We start from the raw sequence: 18,850 nt of genomic DNA on the forward strand, positions 1-18,850 counted from the left end.
GAGCTGGTCTTAAACGTTCTGCGTTACCAACTGTGGTGGCGGCCTGCATCGACGCCCTATCCCTGCCTACCTCTGGCCTAAAGCTGCAATGGGTTCAACACATGGAGGTGTGCTCTTTCGGAGCATAATAGAAGACTGCGCACCTCCTTGTTGGCTCCAGCCCCTTTTATAACCTGGGTCCTCCCCAAACCAGGGTGGACCACAATGCACCTCCTGGAGACAAAAGCAGAGTGACATGTCATGAGTGGCATAACTAGCGTCCTATTTGGAACCGCAACTTCAATGATGACCTCATGGCTGCCATGACCCAAACACCTCACCAGTCATCGTCTGACCATCAATAATGAGGGGACAAGTCATAGGGGCGGGCCTCTGCAAGCCATTTGGGAGTGGCCTGGCCACATCGTCAGGACACCTGATGCCCTGTGGTCTATATGGGCCCCCCCACATCAGGGGCAGGGTCAAAGAGTTCATTACCGGACCTAGTTTCTGATGCATTAAGTGCCTGAGCATGCTCAGTAGCATGAAATACAGTCTCTGAAAAAAGACTATCAGCTTTAGCATGGTGTCTAGGCACAAAACAGGACTTAGACCCGGCACGGAGTGCAAGTACCTGTGCAAAGAGGCTTTTCGCACTAAGTGTGGGAGCATGCGCTGTATCCCGAAATAAAGACTTAGCCTCAGGAATGGCACAGTCAGGCTGAGCATACTCACTAGGCGAAACACTGTAGTTAGGCTGCAGCTGGGGTAAATCGGCACACGCATGCGCACTAGCTGACTCTCCACACTTACACGTGGAGGAGAAATTGCTCTTCGGGTGTGGACTTGGAGATGCTGTCTATGAACAGAAGGAAAAGCTAAAGGAAGCCTGACTTTCTATCCCTCCGAATTATCAAATGCAGCAATGAATTCCCTGAGTTTGCTATAAAATTAGCGTAGCAAAATGTGCATGAGGGTGTCATGCCGAGGTGCTAGAAATAGCTTGGCACCAGTGGGGCAATAATGAAATACAACAGCCAGTTCTATGATGCCACTAAATGGCAGTATTCTTTGCTATCATTATAGCTTATTAAAAACAGGGCAGGAGGGTGTCATGCACAAGTGCTGCACATAGATTTGCACCAGTGGGGACTAATGGAGTGCAACAGCCACGTTTAGGATGCCACTAAGTTCACTCAGTGTTTGCTAGTATAATGGCTTAGTAAAAATGAGTTGGAGTGTGCAATGCAGGCAGACGTGCTGCAAATATCTTTGCACTAGTGGGACAATACAGAAGTCAAACAGCCACTTTTATGATGCCACTAAGTTCACTCAGTGTTTGCTAGTATAATGCCTTAGTAACAATGAGTTTGAGTGTGCAATGCAGGCAGACGTGCTGCAAATATCTTTGCACTAGTGGGACTATACAGAAGTCCAATAGCCACATTTAGAATGCCACTAAGTTCACTCAGTGTTTGCTAGTATAATGGCTCAGTAACAATGAGTTTTAGTGTGCAATGCAGGCAGACGTGCTGCAAATATCTTTGCACTCCTGGGGAAATACAGCAGTCCAACAGCCACGTTTAGGATGCCACTAAGTTCACTCAGTGTTTGCTAGTATAATGGCTTAGTAACAATGAGTTGGAGTGTGCAATGCAGGCAGACGTGCTGCAAATATCTTTGCACTAGTGGGACTATACAGAAGTCCAATAGCCACGTTTAGGATGCCACCAAGTTCACTCAGTGTTTGCTAGTATAATGGGTTAGTAACAATGAGTTTTAGTGTGCAATGCAGGCAGACGTGCTGCAAATATCTTTGCACTACTGGGGCAATACAGCAGTCCAACAGCCACGTTTAGGATGCCACAAAGTTCACTCAGTGTTTGCTAGTATAATGGCTTAATAACAATGAGTTTTGGTGTGCAATGCAGGCAGACGTGCTGCAAATATCTTTCCACTAGTGGGACTATACAGAAGTCCAACAGCCACGCTTAGGATGCCACTAAGTTCACTCAGTGTTTGCTAGTATAATGGCTTAGTAACAATGAGTTGGAGTGTGCAATGCAGGCAGACGTGCAGCAAATATCTTTGCACTAGTGGGACTAGACAAAAGTCCAACAGCCACGTTTAGGATGCCACTAAGTTCACTCAGTGTTTGCTAGTATAATGGCTTAGTAACAATGAGTTTTAGTGTGCAATGCAGGCAGACGTGCTGCAAATATCTTTGCACTACTGGGGCAATACAGCAGTCCAATAGCCACGTTTAGGATGCCACAAAGTTCACTCAGTGTTTGCTAGTATAATGGCTTAGTAACAATGAGTTGGAGTGTGCAATGCAGGCAGACGTGCAGCAAATATCTTTGCACTAGTGGGACTAGACAAAAGTCCAACAGCCACGTTTAGGATGCCACTAAGTTCACTCAGTGTTTGCTAGTATAATGGCTTAGTAACAATGAGTTTTAGTGTGCAATGCAGGCAGACGTGCTGCAAATATCTTTGCACTACTGGGGCAATACAGCAGTCCAATAGCCACGTTTAGGATGCCACTAAGTTCACTCAGTGTTTGCTAGTATAATGGCTTAGTAACAATGAGTTGGAGTGTGCAATGCAGGCAGACGTGCTGCAAATATCTTTGCACTAGTGGGACTATACAGAAGTCCAATAGCCACGTTTAGGATGCCACTAAGTTCACTCAGTGTTTGCTAGTATAATGGCTTAGTAACAATGAGTTGGAGTGTGCAATGCAGGCAGACGTGCTGCAAATATCTTTGCACTAGTGGGACTATACAGAAGTCCAATAGCCACGTTTAGGATGCCACCAAGTTCACTCAGTGTTTGCTAGTATAATGGCTTAATAACAATGAGTTTTGGTGTGCAATGCAGGCAGACGTGCTGCAAATATCTTTGCACTAGTGGGACTATACAGAAGTCCTATAGCCACGCTTAGGATGCCACTAAGTTCACTCAGTGTTTGCTAGTATAATGGCTTAGTAACAATGAGTTGGAGTGTGCAATGCAGGCAGACGTGCAGCAAATATCTTTGCACTAGTGGGACTAGACAAAAGTCCAACAGCCACGTTTAGGATGCCACTAAGTTCACTCAGTGTTTGCTAGTATAATGGCTTAGTAACAATGAGTTTTAGTGTGCAATGCAGGCAGACGTGCTGCAAATATCTTTGCACTACTGGGGCAATACAGCAGTCCAATAGCCACGTTTAGGATGCCACTAAGTTCACTCAGTGTTTGCTAGTATAATGGCTTAGTAACAATGAGTTTTAGTGTGCAATGCAGGCAGACGTGCTGCAAATATCTTTGCACTACTGGGGCAATACAGCAGTCCAACAGCCACGTTTAGGATGCCACTAAGTTCACTCAGTGTTTGCTAGTATAATGGCTTAGTAACAATGAGTTTTAGTGTGCAATGCAGGCAGACGAGCTGCAAATATCTTTGCACTACTGGGGCAATACAGCAGTCCAACAGCCACGTTTAGGATGCCACTAAGTTCACTCAGTGTTTGCTAGTATAATGGCTTAGTAACAATGAGTTTGAGTGTGCAATGCAGGCAGACGTGCTGCAAATATCTTTGCACTTGTGGGACGATACAGAAGTCCAACAGCCACGTTTAGGATGCCACTAAGTTCACTCAATGTTTGCTAGTATAATGGCTTAGTAACAATGAGTTTGAGTGTGCAATGCAGACAGAGGTACTGCAATTATCTTTGCACTTGTGGGACGATACAGAAGTCCAACAGCCACGTTTAGGATGCCACTAAGTTCACTCAGTGTTTGCTAGTATAATGGCTTAGTAACAATGAGTTTGAGTGTGCAAAGGGCAGGAGGGTACAGTGGCAGGGTTGTGGGTCTCTGGGTAGAGGAAAGAAAGCCTGCCTTTCTATCCCTCCTAATGGGGAAATGCAGCGAGGAAATCCCTGACCTTAGCTACACAGACGCTGTCATCTTGTGTAGCTGTTAAACTCTGTTTTCACGGACCTGTCACCTATGGCTCTGACCCTGCCGGTATGAGCCCTTAAAAGGACTGATAGAAAGTGCTATCCCTATGCTGTACAGCGCTGTGTATGGAGCGTACACAGCAGTATCGGCGATAGGAGCTGCGCCAGTGATGTCTGACACCAAGGACGCAGAAGGCAGATAATGGCGTGCTGGAGGAAAATGTCCGGTTTTATAATGCAGGGACATGTGACATGGACATCCTATCACACATGCCGTTGCTTATCTGGCTAAAAGTCCACTTAGCTGTGTGTGTGTCTGGGATTGGCTGACATGCTGGCCCGCCCCACTACATGCGCGCGCTTAGGGAAGGAAGACAAGGAAAAAAAAAAAAAATGGCGATCGCCATTATACATACAGCAGTGATCTGAATGCGCTGTTCCCGCACACTATACACTGAAATGTCATAATAGTGTGAGTCACAGAGTGACTTACACTATTACAGCGGAAAGCCAGCTAGGAATTAGCTGGTTTTTTTGCTGCTAGAACCGTTCTCGAACGTATCTAGAACTATCGAGCTTTAGCAAAAAGCTCGAGTTCTAGTTCGATCTAGAACATCCCCCAAAATCACTCGAGCCGCGAAATGGAGAGCCACGAACCGCGAACCGCGCTCAACTCTACTGAAGATAGACCATCTTTTAGCAAAAGTAAGATGTCTACTACTTACCGTGGACAATCCGATGTGCTCCCTTTTTTACGGACACGAACAACTAGAACAAAGGTAGATGATGGCCAAAAATAGAAAATGCTTGAATGGATCTCAAGTGGTCCAACAAGTGCCCTCTCCTCCACCTCAACTACCGCATCCAAAAAACACCAGTCCTCTGAGTTGTCATCCCAATCACACTTGCTTTCTCCCAGCTCTGAAGTCTCCACCCGCCCTGCACAGTATGGTGGAACTGAGATGGCTGAGTCTGCAGAGCTGTTCAGTCACACTATAGCCTGGGAATATGAGGTCTGCTCCCAAGCTACAGTGAGTACAGACCAGGAAATGGTCTGCAGTGATGCCCAGAACCTTTGTGACTCAGATTCAGGCCGTGATGACCAAGTTTTTGAGCATAATGTTGACCCTTATTCACAAACTGAAACACCTGTTCTAATAGACAATGAGGAACATACTGATGACGATGAGACGCAGATACCAGATTGGGATGACAACTTAAATATTCGGTCAGGGCAAGAAGAGGCTCGGTCTGGGGGTGAGGGGAGTGCAAACACAACAATTGATGAGGAAGTTCTAGATCCCACCTACTGTCAACCCACAGTCAGGCCCTCGAGGAGGTCAACAGAGACGGTGGAGGAGGATGCAACTGACGACGAAGTTACGTTGCGCCTTCCTGGACAGAGTCGGAGTACTGGTAGCACGTCTACAACTGCATCCTCAGCCACCACTGTGCCTCTGAGCACCAGTTGGGGTGGATCAGCAGGTCGCATGCCCTCTAAGTCTTGCCTAGCTTGGTCCTTTTTTGACATAGCAAAAGATCGCCCAAATTATGTGATCTGTAAAATTTGTCGTGATTCTGTTAGTAGAGGGCAAAACCTCAGCAGTTTGACAACTTCTTCCATGAATCGTCACATGAATAAATATCATATGTCCCAGTGGGAAGCTCACCGTGCTGCAATGCAGCCTAGCGGAGCGAACCATCCACCGCCTGCCCCTTCCAGTGCATCCGAGCGCTCTTCATCTTCTAGGACTGTGGGGACAGCTGTCACACCTGGTTTTCCACGCACAACTTCCACCACTGTAACCGTAACAGGCAGTTTGCTTGGGAGGTCGTCAGTTGGTTTGGAAGGGGAAACAAGTGCGTGTGTACAGCTCTCTCAGACATCGATAGCACCAACGTTGGATGAAGGCAAAATCATGTCTACGCCTGCACTTTCCTCACAAACCTGCATTTTTCCAGGGACACCCTACTCAACACCGTCTACACACAGCAGCCAGATCTCTGTCCCTCAGATGTGGACAAATAAAAGGCCATTTCCTGTGACCCATGACAAAGCTAAGAGGTTGACTTTATCCCTCTGTAAGCTCTTGGCTACCGAAATGCTGCCTTTCCGCCTGGTGGACACACAGGATTTTAGAGACCTTACGTCTGTCGCTGTGCCCCAGTACCAGATGCCCAGTCGCCACTACTTCTCTAAGAAAGGTGTGCCCGCGCTACACCAGCATGTCACACACAACATCACCGCTTCCTTGAGAAACTCTGTGTGTCAACGGGTGCATTTCACCACCGATACTTAGACCAGTAAGCATGGACAGGGACAATACATGTCGCTGACTGGGCACTGGGTAACTATGGTGATAGATGGTGAAGGGTGTGCTGCACAAGTCTTGCCGTCCCCACGACTTGTGTGTCAATCCTCTGTCTGTCCAAGTTCCGCCACAGCTTCTGCCTCCTCCACCTCATCTGGGTCCTCCATCTCCGCCCCAAATCTGCCTGGTCAGGCCACTAGCGTTCTCACTGCTCAGAAGGAATCACGCACCCCTCATTACTATGCTGGCAGCAGAGCGCAACGGCATCAGGCGGTCTTTAGCTTGACATGTCTTGGAAATAGGAGTCACACATCGGCTGAGTTGTGGGCAGCTCTGGAGACTGAGTTTAATAAATGGTTGCCTCCACTCAACCTGCAGCCTGGTAAGGCCGTGTGCGACAATGCTGCAAACCTGGGTGCGGCCCTTTGCCTGGGCAAGGTGACACACGTGCCTTGTATGGCTCACGTGTTGAACCTTGTTGTCCAGCAATTTTTAACACACTATCCCGGCCTAGATGGTCTTCTGAACAGGGCACAAAAACTCTCTGCTCATTTCCGCTGTTCAACCGCCGCAGCTGAGCGACTTGCATCGCTCCAGAAGTCTTTCGGCCTGCCGGTTCATCGCCTGAAATGTGATGTGGCGACACGCTGGAATTCGACTCTCCACATGTTACAGCGACTGTGGCAGCACCGCCGAGCCCTGGTGCAATACGTCATGACGTATAGCCTGGGCCAACGAGATGCAGAGGTGGGGCAGACCACCCTGATGGAGTGGTCTCAGATCAAGGACCTATGCACCCTTCTGCACAGTTTCGACATGGCGATGAATATGTTTAGTGCTAACAATGCCATTATCAGCATGACAATTCCAGTCATTTACATGCTGGAGCACACGCTAAACACTATTTGGAGTCAGGGGGTGGGACAACAGGAAGGGGAGGAACTACGGGAGGATTCATATAAAAGATAAAAAAAGGAGCCAGCACGATCTGAAATTGGCATGCATCATATAAAAAGTGAAAATTCACAGATTTATTCCAACTGTACTATAATAAAAAAAAATGAGATTTTTAGCAAATAATTTATCAATTTTTTGAGCCACCCCTGCCAACGTCACGGCAAATCTCAATAGGGGGGTCCTACTCTATTCTGTATTTCATGTGCCATGCGGCCTCCTGGATAAAGTTAAAAGCAGAACCATAGTGGAGCACACATACCTGTAACCTGTATATAGCCGTTTTCATGTTGCTAAAAAGGCAATTGTGGATAGAGACCAGCCCAGGTCCCAGCATGTGGAGCAAGCTCTACACATACCAGGACTATATCAGAACTGATCCTCCCAGTGCCAAACAGCAACCATTGATAAAGGCGGACCAGATCCAAGAAGGAGGATTCATATGCGCAAGACACAACAACATCACCAAGGTCCAGACGTTCATCATCACCAACGCGGCAGGCATGGGACCATGGGGGACAGGGATCAACAAGGGCGCATGGTAGCAGGCGAAATGTTGAGGAAGGTGCAGGAGAACATGAAGAAATGGAGGACGAACTGTCCATGGACATGGAAGACTCAGCGGATGAGGGAGACCTTGGTCAAATTTCAGTTGAAAGAGGTTTTTGGGGAGATGTCAGAGGAAGAAAGAACGGTTAGCACCTCTATGCCACAAACACAGCGTGGACTTGGTCCGCATGGCTGCGCAAGACACATGAGTGCCTTCTTGCTGCACTACCTCCAACATGACCCTCGTATTGTCAAAATTAGAAGTGATGATTACTACTGGCTTGCCACACTATTAGATCCCCGGTACAAGTCCAAATTTTGTGACATAATTCCAGCCATAGAAAGGGACGCACGTATGCAGGAGTATCAGCAGAAGCTGTTACTCGATCTTAGCTCGGCTTTTCCACCAAACAACCGTGCAGGTGCAGGGAGTGAAACTCCCAGTTGTAACTTGACAAACATGGGACGGTCTCGTCATCTTCAACAGTCTACCCGTACCAGTAGCACCGTATCTGGTGCTGGTAACAGCAATTTTATTGAATGTTTTCATAATTTTTTTAGACCCTCCTTTGCAAGGCCACCAGAGACAACAAGTCTGACACATAGTCAACGGCTGGAGAGGATGATACAGGAGTATCTCCAAATGAACATCGATGCCATGACTTTGCAAATGGAGCCTTGCTCATTTTGGGCTTCAAATCTTGAAAAATGGCCAGAGCTCTCCACTTACGCCTTGAAGATTTTGTCGTGTCCAGCTGCCAGCGTTGCCTCTGACGTGTCTTCAGTTTTGCTGGGTGTGTGCTGACAGATAAGCGCACGCGTCTGTCCAGTGACAATGTGGACAGACTAACGTTCATCAAAATGAACAAGTCATGGATCCACAAGGAATTTACTACCCCTGTGTCATCCTGGGGAGAGTAAATGCTTGTGGATCTTGAATGTGCTTGATGCAAATCTAGCTGTGAAGTGTACAACTAGGGCACAAGTGCTGCCACTGATGGGGTGTCTGTGTGGCCCAATTTTTGGAAAAAAGGGAGACTCTTCTTGGAGTAATCCTTGCTTACATTGTTTTTAAAAATGATCCAAGATGCACAGCGCTGGGATCAGGAAAGACTTTCCTACCTACCCCGGGGTCATCCTGGGAACGGTTAAGTATGGCGTATTTTTGAATGTGCTTGATGCAAATCTAGCTGTGAAGTGTACAACTAGGGCACAAGTGCTGCCACTGAAGGGGTGGGTGTGTGTGTGGCCCAATTTTTGGAAAAAAAGGGAGACTCCGCTCGGAGTAACCCTTGCTTGCTGTGTTTTTTAAAAGGAGCCAAGATGAACAAGTCATGTTTCAGCAAAGACTTTGCTACCTACCCCGGGGTCATCCTGGGGATGGTTAAGGATGGCGTATTTTTGAATGTGCTTGATGAAAATCTAACTGTGAAGTGTACAACTGGGGCACAAGTGCTGCCACTGAATGGGTGGGTGTGTGTGGGGCCCAATTTTTGGAAAAAAAGGGAGACTCCACTTGGAGTAACACTTGCTTACATTGTTTTTAAAAATGATCCAAGATGAACAGAGCTGGGATCAGGAAAGACTTTGCTACCTACCCCGGTGTCATCCTGGGGACGGTTAAGTATGGCGTATTTTTGAATGTGCTTGATGCAAATCTAGCTGTGAAGTGTACAACTGGGGCACAAGTGCTGCCACTGAAGGGGTGGGTGTGTGTGTGGCCCAATTTTTGGAAAAAAGGGAGACTCCGCTTGGAGTCACCTTGCGGTGTTTTACATGATTTTAGAAGGGCGTGCCATGCCTATATCTGTGTCTCCTTCTCTTTTTCCTTGTCCTGCTCTTTTGTTTTCGCATGAGTATATGTCCTTGTCACTTTCCCATGTGTTTGTGTTGTGTTGTGAGTTGTTTGTCACCTTTTGGACACATTTCACTTGTAAAGCGCCATGGAATAAATGGCGCTATAATAATAAATAATAATAAATAAATAAATAATTTGAGGGTGTTTTCTAGGTGTTTTTATGTGTTTTTGATTGCCTGCCATTGTTTACTATGCGGTTCGAGTTCGGTTCGTCGAACGTTCGCCGAACCGAACTCGAACGAGACGTCCGTTCGGCGAACCGAACTCGAGCCGAACCGCGACCGGTTCGCTCATCTCTAATAGACAGCTCTTGTATGCCAAAAGTCATTGATGTCTTAGGTAAAATCTGGTGCCTGCGCTCACTCACTCTCAGGACTCATGCAGACCACCATATTTTCAGAGTGCTATTCAACAGCACATTAGATCACACTCGAACCAATTCTTTTTGATATTTTTCCTTGGGTCATGTGGTACGAGGAAAGAATTGTCAGCATGCACATTTTGCCTTGGAGACTCAGATGGCTCTCACTGATTCAAGTCTTTAGGTTCTTGGAAAAAATAGGATGGTACTCTGAGGACATCTGATATTTTCACAAACTGAAATAATGGAGAAGGTGGAGAAACCTATATTTTTTTATTCTCCACCTCCGAGAAAAACAGATCCCACTTTTATCTGAGTCAAATTAGGATAATCAGACCATTTTTCTCGAAAGGAGAAAATAAAATGGTGTTAACCTGCCTCAAAATTCCTAGATTGCAGTGCATGTGTGCAACTATCTCCTCTTTGCTGTAAATACTCCATGACACTGTGTGTACGACCACAGCAGAGAGGAGAGAGCTTTGTTGTCTCCAATCTAGGAACTTTGACAGTGATTGACTGCAGGCTATCTCCTGAGACAATCCAACGCTCATCATAAAAGATGACCGAACCTTTGGAGGTTCGGTTCGCACGGCACATTTGTACCAGGTTTGTGACACTGACTTGAACCGAACCTTTGGAAGTCAGTTTCCGAACCTCAGGTTCATTCATCTATACTCATCATCATCAGTGAAGGAAGAAGGGTATCCAAATTCAGGGGGTGGAGCAGTGCACTAAAGCCGCTTGACCAGGCCAAGAACGCTCTGAGCGACCATATTAGCATAAAAGGAGCAAAAAGGGTTTTTGCACAATGGAGGAAAAGATTTCTACAGGAAACGTATGATTTTTATACAGGCTTTCACCTATATGACTTATGCATTTAAATTGTGTTTGAAGGTGAGAGACTCCCTAGAAGACTTGGGCACAAAGATTGAATGCTTTGGAAAGTGATGATAATGGCATGGTCTGCATTGAAGATAACTCCAATCCTGCTGATTAAATTTCTTAGATACTACAGTTAAATAATTACAGTTAGGTCCAGAAATATTTGGACAGTGACACAATTTTCGCGAGTTGGGCTCTGCATGCCACCACATTGGATTTGAAATGAAACCTCTACAACAGAATTCAAGTGCAGATTGTAACGTTTAATTTGAAGGTTTGAACAAAAATATCTGATAGAAATTGTAGGAATTGTACACATTTCTTTACAAACACTCCACATTTTAGGAGGTCAAAAGTAATTGGACAAATAAACCAAACCCAAAAAAAAATTTTTTATTTTCAATATTTTGTTGCGAATCCTTTGGAGGCAATCACTGCCTTAAGACTGGAACCCATGGACATCACCAAACGCTGGGTTTCCTCCTTCTTAATGCTTTGCCAGGCCTTTACAGCCGCAGCCTTCAGGTCTTGCTTGTTTGTGGGTCTTTCCGTCTTAAGTCTGGATTTGAGCAAGTGAAATGCATGCTCAAAAGATCTGGTGATTGACTTGGCCATTGCAGAATATTCCACTTTTTTGCACTCATGAACTCCTGGGTAGCTTTGGCTGTATGCTTGGGGTCATTGTCCATCTGTACTACGAAGCGCCGTCCGATCAACTTTGCGGCATTTGGCTGAATCTGGGCTGAAAGTATATCCCGGTACACTTCAGAATTCATCCGGCTACTCTTGTCTGCTGTTATGTCATCAATAAACACAAGTGACCCAGTGCCATTGAAAGCCATGCATGCCCATGCCATCACGTTGCCTCCACCATGTTTTACAGAGGATGTGGTGTGCCTTGGATCATGTGCCGTTCCCTTTCTTCTCCAAACTTTTTTCTTCCCATCATTCTGGTACAGGTTGATCTTGGTCTCATCTGTCCATAGAATACTTTTCCAGAACTGAGCTGGCTTCAAGAGGTGTTTTTCAGCAAATTTAACTCTGGCCTGTCTATTTTTGGAATTGATGAATGGTTTGCATCTAGATGTGAACCCTTTGTATTTACTTTCATGGAGTTTTCTCTTTACTGTTGACTTAGAGACAGATACACCTACTTCACTGAGAGTGTTCTGGACTTCAGTTGATGTTGTGAACGGGTTCTTCTTCACCAAAGAAAGTATGCGGCGATCATCCACCACTGTTGCCATCCGTGGACGCCCAGGCCTTTTTGAGTTCCCAAGCTCACCAGTCAATTCCTTTTCTCTCAGAATGTACCCGACTGTTGATTTTGCTACTCCAAGCATGTCTGCTATCTCTCTGATGGATTTTTTCTTTTTTTTCAGCCTCAGGATGTTCTGCTTCACCTCAATTGAGAGTTCCTTAGACCGCATGTTGTCTGGTCACAGCAACAGCTTCCAAATGCAAAACCACACACCTGTAATCAACCCCAGACCTTTTAACTACTTCATTGATTACAGGTTAACGAGGGAGACGCCTTCAGAGTTAATTGCAGCTCTTAGAGTCCCTTGTCCAATTACTTTTGGTCCCTTGAAAAAGAGGAGGCTATGCATTACAGAGCTATTATTCCTAAACCCTTTCTCCGATTTGGATGTGAAAACTCTCATATTGCAGCTGGGAGTGTGCACTTTCAGCCCATATTATATATATAATTGTATTTCTGAACATGTTTTTGTAAACAGCTAAAATAACAAAACTTGTGTCACTGTCCAAATATTTCTGGACCTAACTGTAATGCCTCCAAACTGCAGAGGGCAACAAGGCTACCTACCATTCATCCAGGGATATCGAAACGGCCTCTAAACTTTCAATAGCTAAGGGTGTTATCTTCTTCTTTTTCTGGATCAATATGAGTTTGTAAGTCTAAAAACGTAATCTTTATCAATATTTATTATGATTTAACTACTTATCGATATATACACTTAAAACAGCCTTAAAAAGGAACGGTAGTTTCATCAAACTTTGCATAAATCAGATTTGCAGGTGAATATAGGAAATATTGTAATATATCTTAATGGTAAAATCTGTTTCCTTGTACATTTAGTATCTATTTTCCCTTCTCTCCCTTATGTCCTGAACTTGTCATCCACTCTAAAAATTACGTCTCTATTCATTCCCACGTAGACAGACTGCAGGATTTCTGTGTTGTCATGTAACACAGTCTATTATTCTCTATGGAAAGTGGAGAAAAAGTGAGGAGCAGGGTGAGGAAACAGGCAGAGGGAGACACAGAAAGATCATGCTGACCTCTCTATCACGATTTTTACCTTGTACAAAACCTGGATTCACCGTTTAGAGTGCTCATCTCTGCTGTACATTGCCCTCATGCTGCTGCTTCTCTTTGTGTGCTAAAAAGGAATGAAGTTTTCTGAAATGTTTGTAAGAGACATCATAGCAGCTAGTTTTGTTTCCCCTCCAGTTCACAGATGATTGCAAATTAAGAAATAGAACAAAAGGGAACATTTGTGACAATGCAGTATGCAAGTCATATAATGGCCAAAGCTAGTACCAATCCTCATCTACACCCACAAGACAGTTGATTCAGGAAATACCCTTAAAATACAGACTGAGAAAAATGTTAACAGAGTTGGTGTGTTTCTATGCATCTCTTCTATGCATCTCTACTGCAAGGAATATTGCACCATTGTTGGTATGTATCTACTTCTGTGTGGTTAAAAGTAATATTATGCGTCAAGCTATTGATTGTCCATGTCTCAATCTTAAAGATATTGTCCATGATTAGAGATGAGTGAACCCAAGGTTTGGTGTTTACTGTTCATACCAAACAAAGATTACAAAAAAATACAGTTCGGAGTCGGAGTTTGGGTGCTTTACGTATGAACACCACTCACGGGAGAATCGCTGTGCTTGGGTTCGCTCTTGCAGCATTTGAATGGCTCACACTGGAGGTAAGAACAATGTGATCAGATGTAGTATGTACCAAAAAAATGGAAAAGCCCACCCTTCCCTGGAAGTGATCTGTTTATGGCTGGCTGCATGTGAGCGGAGAGAGACCAAAATTGCCCCATTAGTGACTTCCATTGGGGTTCAGGTCAAGTTTGGGTCCCAAACTGAATTTTAGCTAAAGTCCGGTTGAACCTGCCGAACCGAACTTCCAAGGGTTCTCTCATCTCAATCACCGACTGTAACATTGTTGGTCTGTTCTTAGGATAGGTCATCAACGTCTGATTCGTGGGGGTTAGTGATGAGTAAATAGTAGCTATTTGTGTTCGGATTATTTGTAACAAATCCCAAAGTACTGTTCCGGAATTCATTACAAATAACGAACCTAATGAAAGTCAATGGTGGACCTGAGCATTTTTCTGGGAAACCTGAGAAATTCTTGGGTTCCCCATCGTTATTCATGATAAATACCAGAATAATATTTTGGGATTTTTTACAAATAATCCAAACACTAATAGTTATTATTTGCTCATCACTAGTGGTGGGGCCATTAATGAGTTGTGGACACCCTCTTTAAAGAAGCCTACATGTCCAATGGACATTCCCATGCTGTATAGACGTGGAAGCTGAGGCGTTACAACTCGCAGAAAAAAGTTTATTTAGTGACTGGGATTCTGCGAAAGAAAATGTAACACCTTGTGTTGTTCTTCGGTTCAAAAGGCGCTGTCACTCGAGCTAAAGAAGAAGACTATAATTCATATGCAAAGTAGAGAGGGAAATTTCACCATTTCATAATAAAATGTTGAAGCGCTTTGATCGCAACTGTAAAGAGGTGTGAAACAGTGTTTCAGAAACAGACAGATATTTGTATAATAAGCCTTTATGTATTGCCAGTTGAGAATAATAACATATAAAAAGTCTCAACTTACCTCATCTAACTGGTACAGCCTAGGCATAAATAAAAGAGAACAATACAATTACTATTACGTACTGGCTGATCTGGAGCTGCATCACTGTGCATTCTGTATAATTGCTGGCAAGAAGATTAATGTTTTGCTACATATCAGAGGAAGGTCACAAGGGGACTTGCTGCGATGTCTAAACATCTAGTCTTTAAGCTCCCTTCTTTTTCCCCCTCACGGAAATGAACTTGCAACACTCCCTCTAATTATGGAGATTTCTTTCTGTGCATTGTGGAAAAGTCTCCATATTGTGTCTTCATGGCAGAAACTAGCTTCTGTGTTTGTAGAAATATTAGAAAAGGTTAATACTGATAAGGTTGATAACATTAGTGTATATTCACCCCTTCTCGTTGGCGTAAGTCTGTCTTCACGATGGTCATTATAATGGACATCTAGGTTTTTTCAGCTACATATTTATGTATATATGTATATCATACCATGTTTACTTTTCACTGCTATTATTTTGGAAACCAATATCAGATGCAGTCCATAGATAATCTGTAGCATTGTTTCTAGAAGAAGGAAATAAATGAGATTTTAGCTGGACCTAGGGCTTTTAGATATGCCTAGGTCTTTTAGATGGACTTAGGTATTTTTAGATGGACTTAGGTATTTTTCCAACCTATAATAACTATGTAACGATATCGGTAGAAGAAGGTTAACCTAGATTAATCTTGGTCTTTATATGGACTTAGTTCTTTTTAGATGGACTTAGGTCTTTTTAGATGGACCTAGGGCTTTTAGATGAACTTAGGTCTTTTTAGAGGAACCTAGGTCTTTTTAGATTGACCTCGGGCTTTTAGATGTACCTAGATCTTATTAGATGGACTTAGGTATTTTTAGATGGACTTAGGTCTTTTTAGATGGACCTAGGTCTTTTTAGATGGACCTAGGTATTTTTAGATGGATTTAGGTTTTTTTAGATGGACCTAGGTTTTTTTTTTATATAGACCTAGGTCTTTTAGATAGACTTAGGTACTTTTAGATGGACTTAGGTCTTTTTAGATAGACTTAGGAATTTTTAGATGGACTTAGGTCTTTTTAGATGGACCTAGGTCTTTTTAGATGGACCTAGGTATTTTTATATGAATTTAGGTTTTTTTAGATGGACCTAGGTTTTTTTTTAGATAGACCTAGATCTTTTAGATAGACTTAGGTACTTTTAGATGGACTTTGGTCTTTTTAGATGGACCTAGGGCATTTAGATGGACCTAGGTCTTTTTAGATGTACCTAGGTCTTTTAGATGGATTTAGGTCTTTTTAGATGGACCTCGGACTTTTTAGATGGACCTAGGTCTTTTAGATGGACTTAGGTATTTTTAGATGGACCTAGGACTTCAACCTAAGTAAATATGTAACAATATTGGTAGAGGAAGGTTATACTAGATGGACCTAGATCTTTTAGCTGGGCTTAGGTCATTTTAGATGGACCTAGGTCTTTTTTCAAGCTATGTAGCTAATGATGCAGGGGACAAGAAATGCAGTGTGACTTAGGAAGAATCAGTGAGGCAGTGGTTATGATGTAGGAAGGGAAAAACTAAGATATTGTAGGGTTAAAGTAGGTAATCCACTTAATCCATGTGTTACCTCTTCATAGGATATGTGATTAATGTATTATAGCTGTGGTTTGTATTGTTGGGAACTCCAGAATCCTGAGAAGGGGGCTTTTTAATTCCTCTGTACAAATGAAACAGATGTTTCACATACCTGACCCAAAGTTGCTGAAATATGGGACAATATGCACATTTTCCCTCCAATCAAGGGAGAAGTAACAGGTTCTTCTCTGGGGTGTGAGACTGTGACCGGGGTTATCTATGACGGCCGGTACGTCTCGCCCCGGTTGCGCTCACTCCATGTATAGAAAGCAACTCCACTCCAGGGTTAATGTTTTCCCTGCAGGCTGAAAGGAGGGTTAAAAGGAAACAGGAACATGGGCGTGGGGCCCTAGTGTGAGGGAGTGAACACAACTCCCTGAGTTTCTGCCAGGGGAACACATGTGTATTGTTTTTGGACTTTTGGTTTGTGCAATAAACCGTGTGCTGTGACCATTGGTGCCTGGATCCCGTGTCTTCTGCCGTGCAGCCGACCACGCTACCTCACAGATGGTGGAGAACGGCGGGCATGCCAGCCCGGTGAGGTGTAGCATCCATCCCTGGTGACCCGGTAGCACATGTCCTGGATTCGAGCGGCTATACTACAGCCCAAACCCGGCGACGCCATGGAGGACATACTAAAGCAGCTGGCTCAGGCTAATGCACAGCAACAACAGGCTAATGCACAGCAGCAACAGACCAATGCACACCTGCTCCGGTCGTTGGATCGTCAGCAGCAATCCTTGCAATTGCAGGAACAAAGACACCAAGAACAGATGGTTCTCCTGGCCAAGTCGATCCGTGCCGGACCGGCAGCAACAACCCCGGGACCGGGTGACGACGGCAGCGTCCGGAAAGTGGTGAGACAAGCGTTGCAAAAGATGACCCCGGGGGATGATGTGGAAGCGTTCCTGGCGGTGTTTGAGCGGGTGGCCGAGCGGGAGAAGCTTCCGACCCCCCAGTGGGCTGAGGTATTGTCGCCCTATCTGACGGGGGAGCCCCAAAAAGCGTACCTGGACCTCTGTACCGAGGACGCCATAGAATATGCGACCCTGAAAGCCGAAATACTTGCTCGGTTGGGGGTAAATACCTATGTACGGGCTCAGCGGGTAAATCAGTGGTTCTATGAGGAAGCCAAACCCGTACGCTCCCAGGCCTATGACTTATTGCATCTGGTAAAGAAGTGGTTGCAGCCTGACTCTCTGAGCCCTGCGCAAATGGTGGAAAGGGTAGTAGTTGATCGCTTTGTGCGCACTTTACCCGTCACCATTCAACGGTGGGTAGGACAGGGCGACCCAAGTACCCTGGTGGAGCGGCATGTGGCTACGCAGGACTTGATACGGGACACTGAGACTTTGCGTACTGCCCGTCGGTCCGGCCCCTCCAAGCCTAGGGCCAAGGACCCACCGCTGACACCGGTGCGGGAGTCCGCTACCGTCCCGTCTGAGGCCGCGCCCGCCGTCCCTGAGGTCCGGAAGGCTATGTACCCTAAACGACAACTCGTCAAGGGGGTTTCCTTCCCTATTAGATGTTGGCGGTGCCAGCGGGTGGGACATATGGAAGCCCAGTGTCCCCTCACCACGGAGCCCATGGATTGTGGGGTTACCCGGCGGGGTTCAATGTATGCTCAGGTGGTGTGTACCGCTGACCTTGTCTCCCCGGAGACTGCACCCCACTTGTGCCAAATACAGGTGAATGGATGTCCGGTTACAGGCTTGTTGGATTCCGGAAGCTTAGTGACCCTTGTGCGTTCAACCCTAAGGGCTGAAGTAAAGGCCACAGGACGTACCGTGGGAGTGGTTTGCATACATGGGGACCGCCGAGACTATCCCACAGGGATTGTCACCATCACAGCACCCTGCGGTCAGGTGCAACATGAGGTGGGACTTATTAACACTCTTCCCTATGACGTGATCCTAGGAAGGGATCTGCCCTATTTTTGGACTCTATGGAAGGGGCCTCCTAAGTCCCCTCAGATATTGGACAGTCCGCGACCTGAGCCCGACAATACCGAATCCGGGACGCCTGCCGTAGGGGTCCCCATGATAGGGACAGAATGTGAACCCGATAGGTCGCCCCTAGAGGTATTGGCAGGAGAGGCTGAGATGGTCGAGCCCATCCCAGAGTTGGAGGCGTCCCCGGATACGTTTGGGACAGCCCAACTCCAGGACCCTACATTAATACATGCCCGGAGTCGGGTGACAGTGGTTGACGGGGTGGCACAGCTGCCCGGTGCCCAGGTAAGGTACCCCCATTTCACTCTTAAGCAGGATTTACTCTACCGGGTAGATGAAATACGGGGCGTGGGGGTAGAGCAGTTGGTGGTGCCCCAGCCATATCGCCGGCGGGTCCTCGACTTGGCTCATAAACACCTGATGAGTGGCCACCTAGGGGTCAAGAAAACGCAGGAGCGAATATTGCAAAGGTTCTATTGGCCCGGGGTCTTTGGGGAGGTAAAACGGTTCTGCGAAACCTGCCCGGAGTGTCAG

This window comes from Anomaloglossus baeobatrachus, chromosome 10, assembly GCF_048569485.1.
Source record: "Anomaloglossus baeobatrachus isolate aAnoBae1 chromosome 10, aAnoBae1.hap1, whole genome shotgun sequence".
Lineage (NCBI taxonomy): Eukaryota > Metazoa > Chordata > Amphibia > Anura > Aromobatidae > Anomaloglossus > Anomaloglossus baeobatrachus.